We start from the raw sequence: 15,520 nt of genomic DNA, 5'->3' as shown, positions 1-15,520 counted from the left end.
TATGTTGAAAAAAGTCTTAATCTTTGGGATAAATTGATGATTTATTAAAACACACTTTTTAAGTAGGTAATATTTTTCTTTAATTTCTCAGGGGAAAGAAAATCTTAAGATTTTTCTAAATCTCCATCACTGAGAACAAATGTTACTCATGTAACCTCTGTTCCCTCCATCCTTTAGCCTTTATCTACAGTTTTATAGTTAACAAGAGGGCAAATGGAGTGAAGGCTTAGTGCAGCCATTGGAGAGTCCCACCCTTTGTTATCCTAAGACAACAGGAGACAAGTCGAAAATCAAAAATTTCCAATTTAACTCCTTTAAATGTCTGAGGTGGAACATTTAAAAATTTATGACATTTATTTTATATCATGATTTCCCAGTCCTTGTTAAAGGTGACAGAATAAATGTTCTGTGGAAAAATAAATGTCTTTGTTTCTTGCCTGTTTGTTTGTCGTTGTATAACAAGAGCAGAAAGCAGAGAGTCTGAGAACAAGCCAAGGGTCCAGGACATGGAGAAAGTCGCTGAAGGAAAGTTAGGTTTTCAGGATACAGCTGCTTTTCTCCTGGGAAACTCTCAGTTAATATTCTTTTTAATGTCTCAGGAAAAATGAAGGATTTTTCCTACACACAATTTACAGACTAACCATAAGCTAGAACACATGTCATGCCTCGGCAATCTTTCAAACACTTGCTTATTTCCAACTTTTAGCACGTATCTAGATTTCCATCTACAACTAAAAAGAGATCAAATTGGAGATTAGTATAATATTTAGATATTTTACCTCAACACTTTAAGGTTTTTGGTTTTTTTTTTAAACAGTTCAGAAAACCAGTGATTTTTTTTAATTGTGCTTTTTCCTTTAAGATTTGTGAGGTGGGGCACTTGTTTTCTTCCTGGGAATGCCTTTGCTAGTTTCTCTCTTCATTCTTTATGATGCCCATAAACAGAGGATTGATTTTGTTTCCTTTGGGTTTGGAGAGAGCTAAGGCACCTTGCAAAGATTTGCAGCTGGCCAGTGATATTCTAGCTTAATGAATATTCATCACCATTTGAAAAGATAGGATGGCAAGGAAATCTCTCAGTTCTAATAAATAGCATCGTTTGTCCCACCACTAATAGCTGCTTCCTGTTTTTAAACATTGATACATTGGATGGGAACAAATGAGAGAAAAATCCCCTGCAGAGGGGTGGAACTGCCAGGATTGGAAAGGTCTGAACTGATCTGATTTAAGGAGTTAAGTGTTTAATCCAAAAGCTTGGCTTGTTGAAATCGTCTGTATATTCTAGACTCAATTGTAACTCATAGAACAACTCGCTGCTTTCAGATTGTTACATGGGCCTCTTTTCCTCTGAGTCGACTCTGAAGTAAACTAAACACAGCCCACTTCAAAGGTCAGTATGGGAAGATACTAGCTGTTACAGCGCTAGCTCTTGGAATTGGGATGTTCTTACTGGCTCTGCTGAGGACCAGCTTCTGGTAGCTTACGGCTGCTGGTATGACATGGGAAGTTTTGTTTTGTTTGTTTGTTTGTTTGTTTTGCTTTGGATCCTCACTACATGCATATTTTTCCTAACACCAAAAACACTTTCCATTGCCTCTACTGTTAAACTCAGGGGAAAAAAGGGAAAAAAAATTAAATAAAAACTGTTCCTGTCATATCAGACTAGGCACAGTGTAACATAGAAAGCAAAGCAAGTAAATAAAAAACCCACCTAAAAGCAGGTGCTCACAAGTATTTTATCTCTGTCTGTTTTTTTTTTTTTTTTAAATCCTCTCTAGACCTAGAAACATTGAGATCTAAATAGGATTTGTCCATTAACTCCTCTCCTCGGGGCTCAGGGAACCCATGGAAGAGGAGACAGGAAGATTGTCCTTTGTGTGTATATTATACTTTCCAGTTTTAGTGATTTTATGGGATCCCGAGTGTGCAGATAAGTAGGTCTCTGATTTTTGTGCCTTCTCCTGAGTTCTTTTTCTTCTGTTTGTTTGTTTTGTTTAATTCCAGAGTGTTAGTTTTTATTTTATTTTACTCTATTTTATTTTATTTTAAGTGATTTTAGTCTAGATTGTAGGTTCACCTAAAATATGTAATGTTAATAAATAAAAGAAGAAATGAACTTTTAGGTTTACTAAAAACATTAACACTAAAGTGAATTATATGCATGAGGAAATGTGTCCAGTTATCACAGAAAAGATTTGTCAATTTGGAAAGCCATTGTATCTAAGAATCAATATTTTTACATGTTCTTGACATCTCTATGTTATACTTTTCTTCAATGCAAAGTACACAGTTGTACTGTGTTAGTTTAGGGATGCTATGGGGCTGCTGAGTACACACACACGCACATACACACATATGCACATACACACACACATACACACGCGCATATACACACACATACATACACACATACACACACACACTCATGGGCAAACACACATGCACACACACACGCACACACACATACATACACACACACACGCAAACACACATGCACACACACACACGCACACACACACATGTGCACACACCACTTTTTAGACTTTCCTGAATACTACAACAACAAACTATTTTTGTTCAGACACTTTATACTGGAGAAAGCTATTTTTACAGTGAATCACATCCTGGTCTTCAAAAACAATGGGATAAAACTGGGTACTGAATACAAGGGTGATATTTCCACTGTGAACAGGAAGTGTGTGTGTGTGTGTGTGTGTGTGTGTGTGCGTGCTCACTATTTGTCTACAAAGCTCTCACCGATTGATGAGTTTACTAAATGTAATTTGTTTTGTCACATGAATATTCTGCTTTCATTTTAAATTAAGTTTTTAATTATTCTTCAAACATTTATAAATTAACTTTTATTTGCCTTTGAGCAAATAAAAGAGTTAGTACACTTACTATAGTATCCTTATTTTTCTTTCTGATCAGCATAGAAACTGCTCTGCAGAGGTTAGCTGTGCCTTTACCAAAGGAAACAACTTTGTGAATCATAGTCCCAGGCAGCTTGCAAGCAGATGGAGACTCCTGCTGCTTTTGGACTTGGGCCACAGAAGTGAGCGCACACAGTGGTCCTGGTTTGTTTGTGTCTTCTCTAAATGGGGTGCTGAAGTCCAGATGCATATTCTAAAGGACTGCCTTTAAAAACAGAGACAAAGAACTCTTACCAAGTCAATACTCCAAAAGTGATACTGATTGTAGTTTATGACGTATCTGTTTCGAATGTCTGTAGATCTTCTCTTTATTGCTAATAAAAACAATTAAAAATGCTATGAACTTTGTTTATGGGAAGAATATTTTATTTTCCTCAGTACTAATGCACTAACTCCCATTTAATGATAAACATGCTTTGAATTTTAAAATACTACATTTAGAAAAGCATAGGAATTGAGTTTAAAATATTTTCACCATAGTTAGATTTTTTTTCAATATTTAACCACTAGAAGTAGAAAGTGCAAATAACATATAGAATATGCATATATACATACACATAGGAGACATGCACATATCCATATACACATACATCCTTAATTTACTAATTAAATTGTAAGAATTGAAAAGTGAATTGTTATTAAACTTGAAAATACTTTTTGAAAATAAAATTTTATTTTTGTTTTGATTTGAAAACTTTAAATGCATGATTGTTTTCCAGTTCATTTCTAGACGATTTGGTTAAAATGAGAATATCAGAAACAAATTTTGGTACATAGTGCATATTTTTAAAAATAATCTCAGAACCTTAAAAATAAAAGCCACAAATGCAGTAAGACAGATTTCTCATAGGAACCTAATACACTATCCCGTTTTAAAGTGGGCTTTTGAAATACAGATATGAGGCCAGACAATTGATTTTAAAAGTCTGTATTTGGTAGTTAATTAGCTAACACAATATTTCTCAAGCCTTTCAAATGTGATATGACATATGGGTTTTGTTATATCAAGTCAAATTAACTGTGAATTATATACAGCCTATCTTCAGTAATTAAAAACTTTCTGTTTTTATACCAATAAGTTGTTGACATGTTTTTTTATGATAGATTATGCAGCAATTAAATTTAAGTCGGGAAAATACAAACACATTACTAATAGTTAGAAAGCATAGATTGTGACTCAGATAATAAAGTTAATAAAGTTAATAAAGTTAATTAACCCAATTTGTTTGTAGGCCCCACACAATGTATAATCGATTTGTGGGTTGAGGAAAAAACATTTTTACAAGTGAAAAAGAAAAGATTTTCACTTGGCAGAAATTTTCCATGTACAGAGCATCACAATAACAGAGGGAGGAGGGAAATAAATACCTGAAGTGTTATTTTGACCGTGGCTTTACAAGTGTGACCTTACATAAGTGTGTGGAGGTGGCAGAAATGTTTAGTTCTATCCGCTGCTGATTTTGGACCGGTCAGGAGATAGCAGGAACCTGTATGTATCTCTATCAGCTAAGAATGAGTGAGACCCCAGCTCAGAATAAACTTCTACCACTTCAAGAGAGAAAGATTTGTATTCATTTGTTTGAAACAACTATTTTAGTCATAGTCGACAGAAGCACAGAATTGTGATCTATGGCAGAGCGTAGATACATTCCACCTCTGTGGAGTGAGAACTTACAGCGCGTTCAACAAAACTGTTGTTGGCAGCCTACTGTACTGTCCTAAACCTACACGCAGGCAGTTCATGTTTGTTAAGAGGAGACATGAACCAAAAGTATGATGCAAAGTCTTAGGGGGACAAAGATGGATATATTTTAAAATGTAAAGGGACCAATAGTGAGAAGGATGAGGAATAGAGAACACTGAGATCATTCTCAAATTTCTAAACTTATGACCTTGGACAGTAAAGAGATGTCAAAAGTTTCTTCCCGACAAGAGCTTCCTTTAGCCATGTGAGGTCTCAGAGTCATATAAACACAGCCACCGTTAACCAGGAGAAAGGCTATGACTGTATCAGAATTAACCTCACACCTTTTTGTCAAAAGTTGTGGTGTCTCTAGACTCAATCTTTCATCTAGTTCTGGCCCTGCTGCTCCTTTCCTACCCTGGACTTGTCCCTGGCCTTTGTTTTCTAGGAGCCAGTCTTTGTGGCTTGGCCTCTTACCAGTTTGATTTCCTTGTGCTTTTCTTGGCCAGGATATCTAAGAGAAATTTTAGCTATTTTTTTTTCTAGTAGATAATATTCCCTTAGGTTGATTCTAGTTATGAGATAATGAGAACACATTATCACTTGTATATTCCTTGTTTTTGCCATATTGGCTGTTGTCACTAAGACGTAGACAACCGATGAGCATCTTAAAACTCCTACTAAGTGCTGCACCCACCCTGCAGAGCTGTCTGTCAGGCACACTACTTTAAGTCCAGTTCTCTCGCCTGACCTACACTTTGCTGCCCTCTTCTGACCCACAGCTATTATGGTTTTGTTGTTGTTGGAGTGTGTTTGTGCATGTGTGTGCTTGAATGCACACCACGGCATGAATGCAGAAGTCAGGAGAGCTTATGTGCATCAGTTCTCCTTGCTCTGTGTGAATCCCAAGGACGGAACTCAGGTCGTCAGGGTTGGCAGCAAGCACTTTTACCAGTGGAGCCATAGAGATGGCTCTTTAACAAATATTAACATTTATTTCATTATAGCTTTAACCATGCAGAAACCAATAAAGTTTCAGGATCTCTATGGGATTGACTCTTCTCCAGTTTCTATTACCTCTATGATTCATATTTCTGCCCACAAGTAATAATAGTTATTTTTGTGATGTTTAAAAAGTCAAGAGTTAAAATGAACATGGGGACGTTGAGCTGGTACCTATCTACGTAGACCCTTCACCCCTACTGACTAGTGCTGATGGTTCTGGAAGGTACTCTGCATGCTACCACAGGAGAATGGGAAATACCAATGCATTCACAACCTCTTTGGTCTACAATGATAACTTGGGGCAAGAGGTGCTACTGCAATAGTGGCCCAAATCTTCTGAGAGTCACCAGCCAATATATGATTGAATTTAAGACCCACTACCTGAGACAGAACACATCCCTGACACTGTTCTGGTAGCCAAGAACTGGAAACCAGATAGGCCAAAGACCTGGAGGAAAAAGAAATACTACTGTTCTGCTAAAGGAACACAACCATAGGTGACTCTTAAGGACAATCTGCTATACTCCTAGATGAGTGTTTGCTCAGTCATCATCAGAGAAGTTTCCTCCTACAGTAGATGAGAACAAATCCAGAGACCCACGACTAAAACAATATACAGAGAGTGAGAGACCTAGAAACACTCAGTACAAAACAGAATGTCTCCATCAAATCCCTCCCTTCAGGGTACAAGGAACCCTGTGGGAGAGGAGGCAGAAAGAGTGTGAAAGCCTGGTAGATAGAGGGCACTAGGAAATAAGGCTCTCTAAACACAGCAGGGCCAATACACATATGAACTCAGAATCTGTGGCAACATGCACATGACCTGCTTGGGTCTGTATTAGTCAGGGTTCCAGTGCTGAGAGAAGAAGACACAAGTCCCATCCCTGACCCAGAAGCCATATCCAATTGTTAAGCACTTGCAAATGAACAATCAGTTCTCTCTAGCAGCATCTCACTGGGGATGTGAACCACTCTTTAAGAGTACCCCTGGCAGTAGATGGCCAACACAAAATGAACTCAATGGTATCCTTTGAGTTCTGTATCCTTTACCTAGCAGGTCCTTTGTGCATATATTATGACTTCCAGTTTTGCGTTTTTTGGCAGGATTCCTGTGCCTCTGTCCCTGCACCTACATTTGTGTCTCTGTGTTTACATTTGTATTTCGTGATTTTCCTCTGGCCTTTTTTCTTCTGTTTTGTTTGTCCTATTCCAATTTGTTTGTTTTTGTTTTATTTTATTATTATCCTGCATGGCTGTTTGTTTTATAACCAGAGACAGAAAGGATGTGAATTCTGCTGGGAGGAAGTGTGAGGAAAATCTCAGATGTTGTGGGGGAGGGGAGGCTGTGACCAGAATATATTGTATGAAAAACATTCATTTCTAATAAGAAAAGAAAAACTTTTCCAAATACATAAAAAACTCAAAAGGAAATTGAAATCTACACAATACAACAGACAAGTGTCTCAGTTCAAAATCCCCACACTCTCCTTTACCTGCTGAGATGTGGATTTAAGGAGTCTGGGTTCCTCTCTGTTCCTATTCCACTCTCCCATTGTTCCCAACATCGCTTATAACAGCCAAAATGGTTTGTTTTTTCTTATCGGTATATATTGCCAATTACCACCTTTGATTCTTTAATTCTTTAAAAAAACAGCTTTTTTTTTTCCTACTTTTTTCCCTAGGATTTTCAATTCAGGTTGTAGCCTTCTTTGTGTAGCCCTGGCTGTCCTGGAACTAGCTCTGTAGACCAGGCTGGCCTGGAATTCACAGAGACCCACCTGCCTTGGCCTCCCGAGCGAGTGCTTAAAGGCACTCGTCCCACCTGCCTGGATTGACTTTAATTATTCAGTTTTGCCTGTATGCGATTTATTCCTTTCCATAAGCAACACGTAATTCATTTTCTTCTTTTCCAAACCCTCTGTCTTTAGACTAAATTATACCCAAAGAAATGGCTCAAAGGATCTGCTGGCTTTGTTGTTGTTACTGTTTTGTTTTTGTCTTTGTTTTTAATCTGCTTGAACTTCCTAGAATGTTCCTGTAAGAAAAAAAATAGTTTAAAAAATAACAGTAAAATGAGAAGGCTAAGAGAGAAAGATGGAAGGAGGCAAAGTTATTTTGTAATTCTAAATTATTCTACAAAATAACTTAACACAAAGGGTTTAACTAAGAAAGACAAGTCTTTATTGGCAGCTTAGCAGGGAGGCATCCCTGTTAGATTCCTAAGACCTCATTAGCTAACTCTTTCCGGGCGTATATGATCCCATATTTCATCTGGATGCCTGGGCAGAGTGAATGAAATTCAAGCGAGTTACATAAGATCACCTTGGAAGCAGAAGCACTGAATCATGTGTGCCTTATGAAAACAACTATTCATAACAGGCTCAATGAGAGCTCCACTTGAAACTATGATTCGGCTCTGATGAAACGCCATTGCACCGCCTTTGATGAATGGACACAGAAGCACATTCTTGGGAGAGAATGAGGAAGCTCCCGGGGTCCATCAAGTTCAACTGATGTGCCATCCAGGCGATGTTTTTCTTATCCTGTCATACTCTCTTCTGCATCCTTGAGCAGTGCGAGAGACAGAAGCTCAGTGTGCTAGGACCTGTCTCTGCATGGTCCACCTGAAGTATGCAGAGATGGCTCTTTCCTCTCCACTCTCCTCTGGTGTTTAAGAGTATTTATAGCACTTTATTTCTCTGTTTGTTTCAGGTTGCGATATCCCATTTTTGGTTTTTTATTCTTTATACAATTATCTAACGCCAAGATCCCTTTTCAGCTGCACGGAATTTGACTGTATTGTTGCAAAAACTTACAAAAGTACCACAGCTTTAAGAATTTTTCAAATGTTTGATAGTTTATTAAGTCATGGATCAGTTACAACCCTTTTGCCTGGGTTGGGGATTTAGTTCAGAGGTAGAGCAGCAGTCTAGAAAGCTCAAGGTTGAGGGATTCTGTCCTCAGATCCAGAAAAAAAAAACATAATATCTTTTTGTTTATAGTTTTTACAACTATGGAACACATTATAATGGATAAAAGATACAACATCAGCAAAATATTTGTATTTGTGTATTTGTGTGTATGCGTGGTGTTGGGATTGAACCTAGGGTGTGAGCCTGCTACTGGTGACTAACTGAGCTAACTCCCCTAGCCCTATATAATTGATCTTTTATGTGACACCTAACCCTAAGTTCTGGTACTCTGGATCAGCATGATCATTGTCTTAGGTTTCTGGTGATGTGATAAAGACTGTGGCCAAAGACCATGGTCAAAAAGGGTTCTTTTCAGCTTAAATTTCTATCCTATGAGGAGGAGAAGTCAGTTGGCTTCCCATTTATCTAGAGGCAGCAAGTGATGCAGAAGCCATGGAGAAATGCTGCTTACTTATTTGCATGTCCTCACCTACTCAGCCTACTTTCTTATACCCCAGGACCACTATCCCAGGTATGGCACTGCCCACAGGGAGCTAGCCATGCCCACTTCAATAGTCAAGCAAGAAAATGCTTCAGAGGCTTGCCTGCAGGCTAGTCTGATGGAGGCAGGCATTTTCTCAATTGAAATTCTCTCTTTTACAATAACTCTAGTTTGTGCCAAGTTTACAAAAAATCTAACCAACACAGCTGTGTACTTCTTTTGTGTTTAAAGAAATTTAAATAATACATAGTTTGAATCTCTGTGGCAGAGCATTAACCTACTATGCACAAAGGCCTGGATTCATCCCAGCACTGAATAATAAATATATCTGAATACTAACTAACAACTAACTAACTAACTAACTAACTAAATATCACTCAGTTTGAAAATTTTGCATTCTAATTAATTAAACACAAGATATGGAAAATTTAATAATCATATACATAAATTATGGTTCATGAGTATATAAGAATCAAAATAGTCATGTGAATAATGAAAATCCAAACTTTGTTTATCACCTGTGAGAATGGGCAAAATAAACAAAATAGGAGAGATAAATTTGTTTTTAATACTTAAAAATGAAACACAAATCTGAAAGTAAATAGAGCCAAACATAAAGATTTGAAAACATTAAATACTGTACAGAAAAACTTATAACCTGTAGTCATGGAAATCACATACATCATTTAAATATTTTTCTGTCATTCTAATATTCTTGATGAAAACAACAAATTATTCTTTTTGCTTTTTTAAATAACAAACTCTGGCAGGGACGTAAGCCATCCTAAATATCATAGCAAATGCCCTGGGCATAGAGCAATGTGATTAAACTTCTAGCACTCCAGGGGCTGAAACCATAACGTGCAGTCTAGCCTAGGCTACAAATCAAGTTTCAAGCCAATTTACTCTGCCTCACACAACAGCAAAAAGTCAGATTGGTTTGGAAGCTGCACATGCACTCTGCTCCCAAGGTCTTGTTCTTAACCATTCCACTATTTGATTCATTTTAGTTTTTCTTTTATCTTTCTGTGTGCTTGAAGCAGTTTCTTAAAAATACAAACACAGAAAATCATAATGTAAATGTCAGATAAGTTAAAAATAATAATTGTTTTAGTTAGAAACTTTAGAAATTAGTCTTGGTTTGAGAATCTATCTTATAAAAGCTTGGTGATGGATATTGTAATGACATTATTCTTACAATATCCCTTAACAAATGTTTCAAGGCCACTTAAATATATGGTACTTACATCTATGTCATAGATATGTTTCCAAGAAACGTCTGAGTTCTGGTGTTGCGTATCTATCTCATCATCTTTGAATTCAGAATAACTCCAGTTTTTTTTTTTTTTATTCTGAGCATCTGTTTTTTAGAAAAATGCTTTGTAGTCCACCCCAAAAAAGATAAGAATGAGGAATATGATGTTTTATACATTCTAAATCCAGAAGATTATTTTTCTGAAATATTTTTAAGATTTATTTGTAAATTTTTATGGGTGTTCCTGATTGTACAGACGTACAGCACATGTGTCCAGTACCAGCAGAGGCCAGAGATGGTGCTGGATTCCTCTGAACTGGAGGTAAGTGTGATAGTGAGTCTCCTGATGTAAGTGCTAGGACTGAACCAGGGTCCTATGGGAAAGAAGGAAGGGCTCTTAACTGCTGAACCATTGTCCAGGCCTGCTTTCAGAAATATCACAATGATGAATAGATAGAAAAACATTCAGATAAACTTTTTCTGTGCATTTGAAAGTAGTGAAAGAAATGACACTATCCTGACTTCTTATTTTCAGACTCCTGCTGTTTTTCCACAAAAACATTTTTTTTTCGTCTGTTATCCTACAAAGTCCAGGCACTTTAGTAGCCACAATTGCCTAATATTTATTTCCTCTACTCAGGAGAACAGCTACTGAAGTGGTTTGAATGAGAATAGCCTCTCAGGCTCATATATTTCAATACTTGGCTACCAGTTGGTGGACTCTAAGATGGATTAGGACACTGGTTTGGTTGCAGAGAGCTGGGTCCCTGGGAGTGGATTTTAGGGTTTCAAAAAGCCCACATCAGTGTCTTTCTTTTTGCTTGCTGCTTGCATATTAGAATGTAAAGCTCTCAGCTACTCCAGCACCATGTAGGTCTGCTTCCTGCCGTGATGATCATGGACCAACCTTCTGAAACTGTAAGCAAGCCTCCAATGAAATGCTTCCTTGTAATTGTTGCCTTGGTCATATTGTACCATCACAGCAATTTAACACTAAGATAACCACAGTCCTGTTGGGCTTCAACTTCAGGATTGTGTGCAGAAGGTACCACTAGTAGAAAACTCACACTTCTGGGCTATATACCATTCACTTACTTTAGTTTTTCATTTAATATTTTTTGTTAAAAAATTCTTAAAAATGCTTTTTCTTTCACTTTTTCTGGATTTTTTTTGGTTATGGACGGTGAGATGTCAATTCAATCAGTGATTCTACTATTTCTGGAAGCAGGATCTTGTCATATATTTGAAGTGTTTAGAAAATACTCACCTATGGTACAGACCTAGTGGGTATGTACATGCAATGTTTGTTATGTATGCAGAAGTTTGTGTAGTAACCATTTGCCATGTAGTTTAATAGCCGTGGTCTACTCTTGGATATGTTTTTTTCATATGCTTTATTTTTATGGGTTTGCGTATTTAATTCTAAATATTTAAATTACTTGCTAATGCCTCACAGACAGGATTATATAGAGGATAAATATTTAAGGGCTAATGATGCTGTTTTCCCAAAATATAGTTAGGGCTCCTAAGATGAAGGGACATAGTAGGTCCAGGGAGATAGGGAGCATCTTACTGTTTGCTAACATTTTTGGCAAGTTCATAATTCAATGCACACACACATTTTATAGCATTGGTCTTTAATGCTGACTAAACTATAGAAGCCATCTGGGAAAAAGAGATTTCTCTACTCAGAGCCCCATACTGACTTTAATAGGACCAGTGAATACTGCTAACAAACACCAACTACCTTTACTTTATACATCACTGAAATTCTATTTTTTTTTTTTGCTTTAAATTCTTACATTTGATATTTAAAGGGAAGGGATTGTCATCAACAACTGGATTCACCAAACTACAATAGTTACTTGGATTTGCTTTATTTTTGTGTTGCTCATATGCTTTTACTTACAAGTGGTTAAAGTGTCGTATAATATAATATAATATAATATAATATGCAGACATAATGGCTGAAGTTGAGGGAATAGCATGTCAGATGATACATCATTTAAAAATACTGAACTTATATGAGGTGAAGTCATATACCAACCAAATCATAGGAAGTATTTTATTAGCTATATTAGATAAATATCATTTCCTTACACTGTAAATTTGTAATCATTTTCAGGCTGTTCATAATAATCCCCTTGTCTATAAAAGGAGTGGGTTGAGTAATTGACTCATCTGGTTTCTCGTAGTTCACAATTCCTCAGAGAGATGAGTTCTGCTGAAAACAGTGTACGTGCATTAGCGCACTCCCACTTGCCCGTTGACGTCTCCTCAGTGAACACACACAGGCCTGGAGTCACTCAAGAAAATGCAGCATAAAGTCTCTTTCTCTGCTAAATGAACTTTTATCCTTGGGAAAGTTGTTGAATGGGAAAACTTACAGATAACCCACTGAGGATTATATGAGTGTAGTACATAGTTTAAAAAGGAAATTTTATATACATATTTATGTGTGTGTACATATGTGAAACATCAAAATAAGTTCTGAAGAATTACTGTGTGAAAAAACACTTTAGAGTGATCAAAATATTCTACTTACCCATGTTCTAGTCATCTGTGATAGGTGCAACAGGCTCCTTCTCCTTGGCTTGTTTCACAAGGCATTTCATACCAGGTCATGGAAAGTAACTCGAATGATGGCTTTTCCACTGCATACCTGTGATTCTCTGTATCCAGCTTTCCACTAGCAAAGAGCCAATCACTACATCTCAATCTAATTAGGTTAAAGCACAAATCCAAGGTGGCGATCTATGTTAATGTTTCCTACTCTCCAGATACCAAATTTTCAGTCTGCCAGTGTATCCAAGTGGCTTCAGCTATACCAGGAAAGAAAAGGGGGCGAGGAGAATAGCTTTTATGTAGGAATGAAGAAACCATTGTTACCAAGTGAGAGCTGAGCTGCTGGAGAGCTGTGATTCTCCCTGCTTCTCAGAGGACTATTAGCACTCTCCATTTTATAAGCAAATTAGTGACTCTCAGCAGGACATCTGGCTTCTACTCCCACTGATGCTGGAAGGCGTCACACATGTGCTAAAGCCTCATACTCTTAATTATCTGCTTATGCTTCAGACCCCATAGGGAAAGTTGAAGTGAAATAATTTTGTTTTTTTCTCCAATCTCTAATCAATAATCAGTCATCAATCACATACTTGCATGACATAAGAGTAAGCTATGGGTGTTATTTGGTTCAGGTGACTGTAAATAGACTAGGATATGCAAGAGAGGCAAGAGACTAAGCTCGCAAAGAAGGATGCCATCGTATTGTTTCTAATATATATCAAAAATGTTGTCCATGAAATAGTCTAGGTTGGTTGTTTCAATATCGGTTTTCTTTACATGATCATGTATTTTCTTTTTGTCTTTAGATATGATCAAAGGAATTGTATTTTTCTCTATAAGGCAATTAGGCACCTCTACTTGTAACTGGAGGGAGAAAGAAGGACAACTGGTAGGAGAGAAGTGTATCCTTAAAGTCCAGGAAAACCAAATTCAGACAAAAAGTCCATCATGGTACTTCACATCTGTAACCCCAGCAATGGAAGTGGAGGTAGGACTTGCAGGTCAACCAGCCTAGCCAAAATGGCAAGTTCTATGTTCAATGAGAGGAACCCTATGTTAAAAAGTAAGAAGCTCAATATCCATCTCAGGCTTCTACAAATATGCACACAGATATCTCAGTCACAGAAGGGAAGATATGCATACCATTCCTCTACAACAACTGTGAGAAATAGGTCTTTTTAAAAAGGACTTAATGTTTCCTCTCATTTGATTCCCTTTGTCCCAAAGTTTGAGTTGACTTGAGAAAGTGGCATGAAATCTTGAACGAGATATCAAGTTTTTAAAAGAAAATTCTAAATTTGGATGAGATCTATGAGTCATGGTTTTTAGATATGTACTCAGTGCTATATCCAATAAGCAGAAAGCTTTTCTGATCTTTGTCCTCCATATTAATTGTGGATCTTGTTCATCCCAAGTAATTCTAACCTGTAACTTGCTCTTTATCTGACAAAACAAGAGGACAAAATACCATATATATTGGGATTTGGCTCTATCATTTTATGTTAAAACAATGGAAATGGAATTTAGCTACTACATTTCTAATTACATCATGGCCATCCTTTACTAAATTTATATGATACATTAGTTTTGTCTGTGAACTCGGTTAATCAATATTTTTGAAAAAGTGGGAAATATAAGAAAGAGGACTGGATGAGTCAAATTTGGGTGTGTTTAAGTGGTCACACCCATTCCTGTGAAAGTAGGTCAGTTTGAAACTGTTGCGAAAAATTGCAGACCACCCAGATTTCTGGGTAACACTTTTTTGAGTTGAACATAGAAAGATGGTAGTGAAGAAGTGAGTAGGGGACTTTAGTTACCGTGGGATCTTATGTCATCCAGAGAAAAGAAACTTTATTTTGAAAAACAATAAACTGTGATATTGTAGTTTTTTTTTTCACCTTTGCAATTTATTTTAGAATGGTAAAAATCGAGAGGAAGATTAGAAACTGTTCTGTTTCCACTAGCGCATGTATGCTGGGGTTATTGCCTTGGAACATACCATCTTAAATTTATTTCTATGCTGTTTCTTTCTTTCACATTTGCTGTCATCCACTTGAATTCCCTCATTCAGAAATAATCTACCTAGGTCATTGTCTCAGATTCACTACTACTCTTTGTTCTCCCTTCATTTAGAAAGACGATGTTAAGAATGAACAGATTTTCAAAGGAGTCATACATATTAAGGACTTAGTATAAACTACTTCATGCTGATATCCCAAAGCTAAGTATAATGTATCCTAAGAGCTCAAAGAGGGTAAAATGAAAAAGAAAGGCACTTTAAACAATCAAACTTTGGTTTTAATGTTAAAAATGTTAAATGAAGCCAAATTCAAGTAGTAAGTCGTGAAAAGGTAGAGAATACAAGTAATTGTGAAGTAGTAAGACGTTTCACCAAGATGAGGTGCTTACACAGAGTGGTGCTTTAGAGCCTGGCTGAAAGACTTCATGTAGCTTTTGGAAGGATGAGAACTTCAAATGCATTTTGATTCTTGGAAGAACTCATGGAGTTTGGAGAGAAAAGTGTCAGGAGAAGCTAGAGGAACTGACATTGAAGGATAGGGAGTGGGGAATGGATATGCATGTATGAGTTTCTCAAACAATGAAAGCGAGGGTTGAGTTCTACTTTAGTTTCAGCCCCAGATCCAATGTCCATGGTGACAATAA

At 36.9% G+C, this 15,520-nt stretch overlaps 1 long non-coding RNA gene across 1 annotated transcript; it reads left to right on the top strand.

Moving 5' to 3' along the window:
* The first annotated feature begins 981 nt into the window (after nt 1–981).
* LOC117704342 (uncharacterized) lies at nt 982–3,270 on the top strand. Its single transcript, XR_004606224.2, has 2 exons — nt 982–1,390; nt 2,932–3,270. It is a non-coding gene; the product is annotated as an uncharacterized LOC117704342 (long non-coding RNA).
* The last annotated feature ends 12,250 nt before the right edge of the window (nt 3,271–15,520 follow it).

The sequence above is a fragment of the Arvicanthis niloticus genome, chromosome 2 (genome assembly GCF_011762505.2).
Source record: "Arvicanthis niloticus isolate mArvNil1 chromosome 2, mArvNil1.pat.X, whole genome shotgun sequence".
Lineage (NCBI taxonomy): Eukaryota > Metazoa > Chordata > Mammalia > Rodentia > Muridae > Arvicanthis > Arvicanthis niloticus.
Note: the sequence above shows the minus strand (reverse complement) of the source record. Positions and strands in the feature narration are given on the sequence as shown.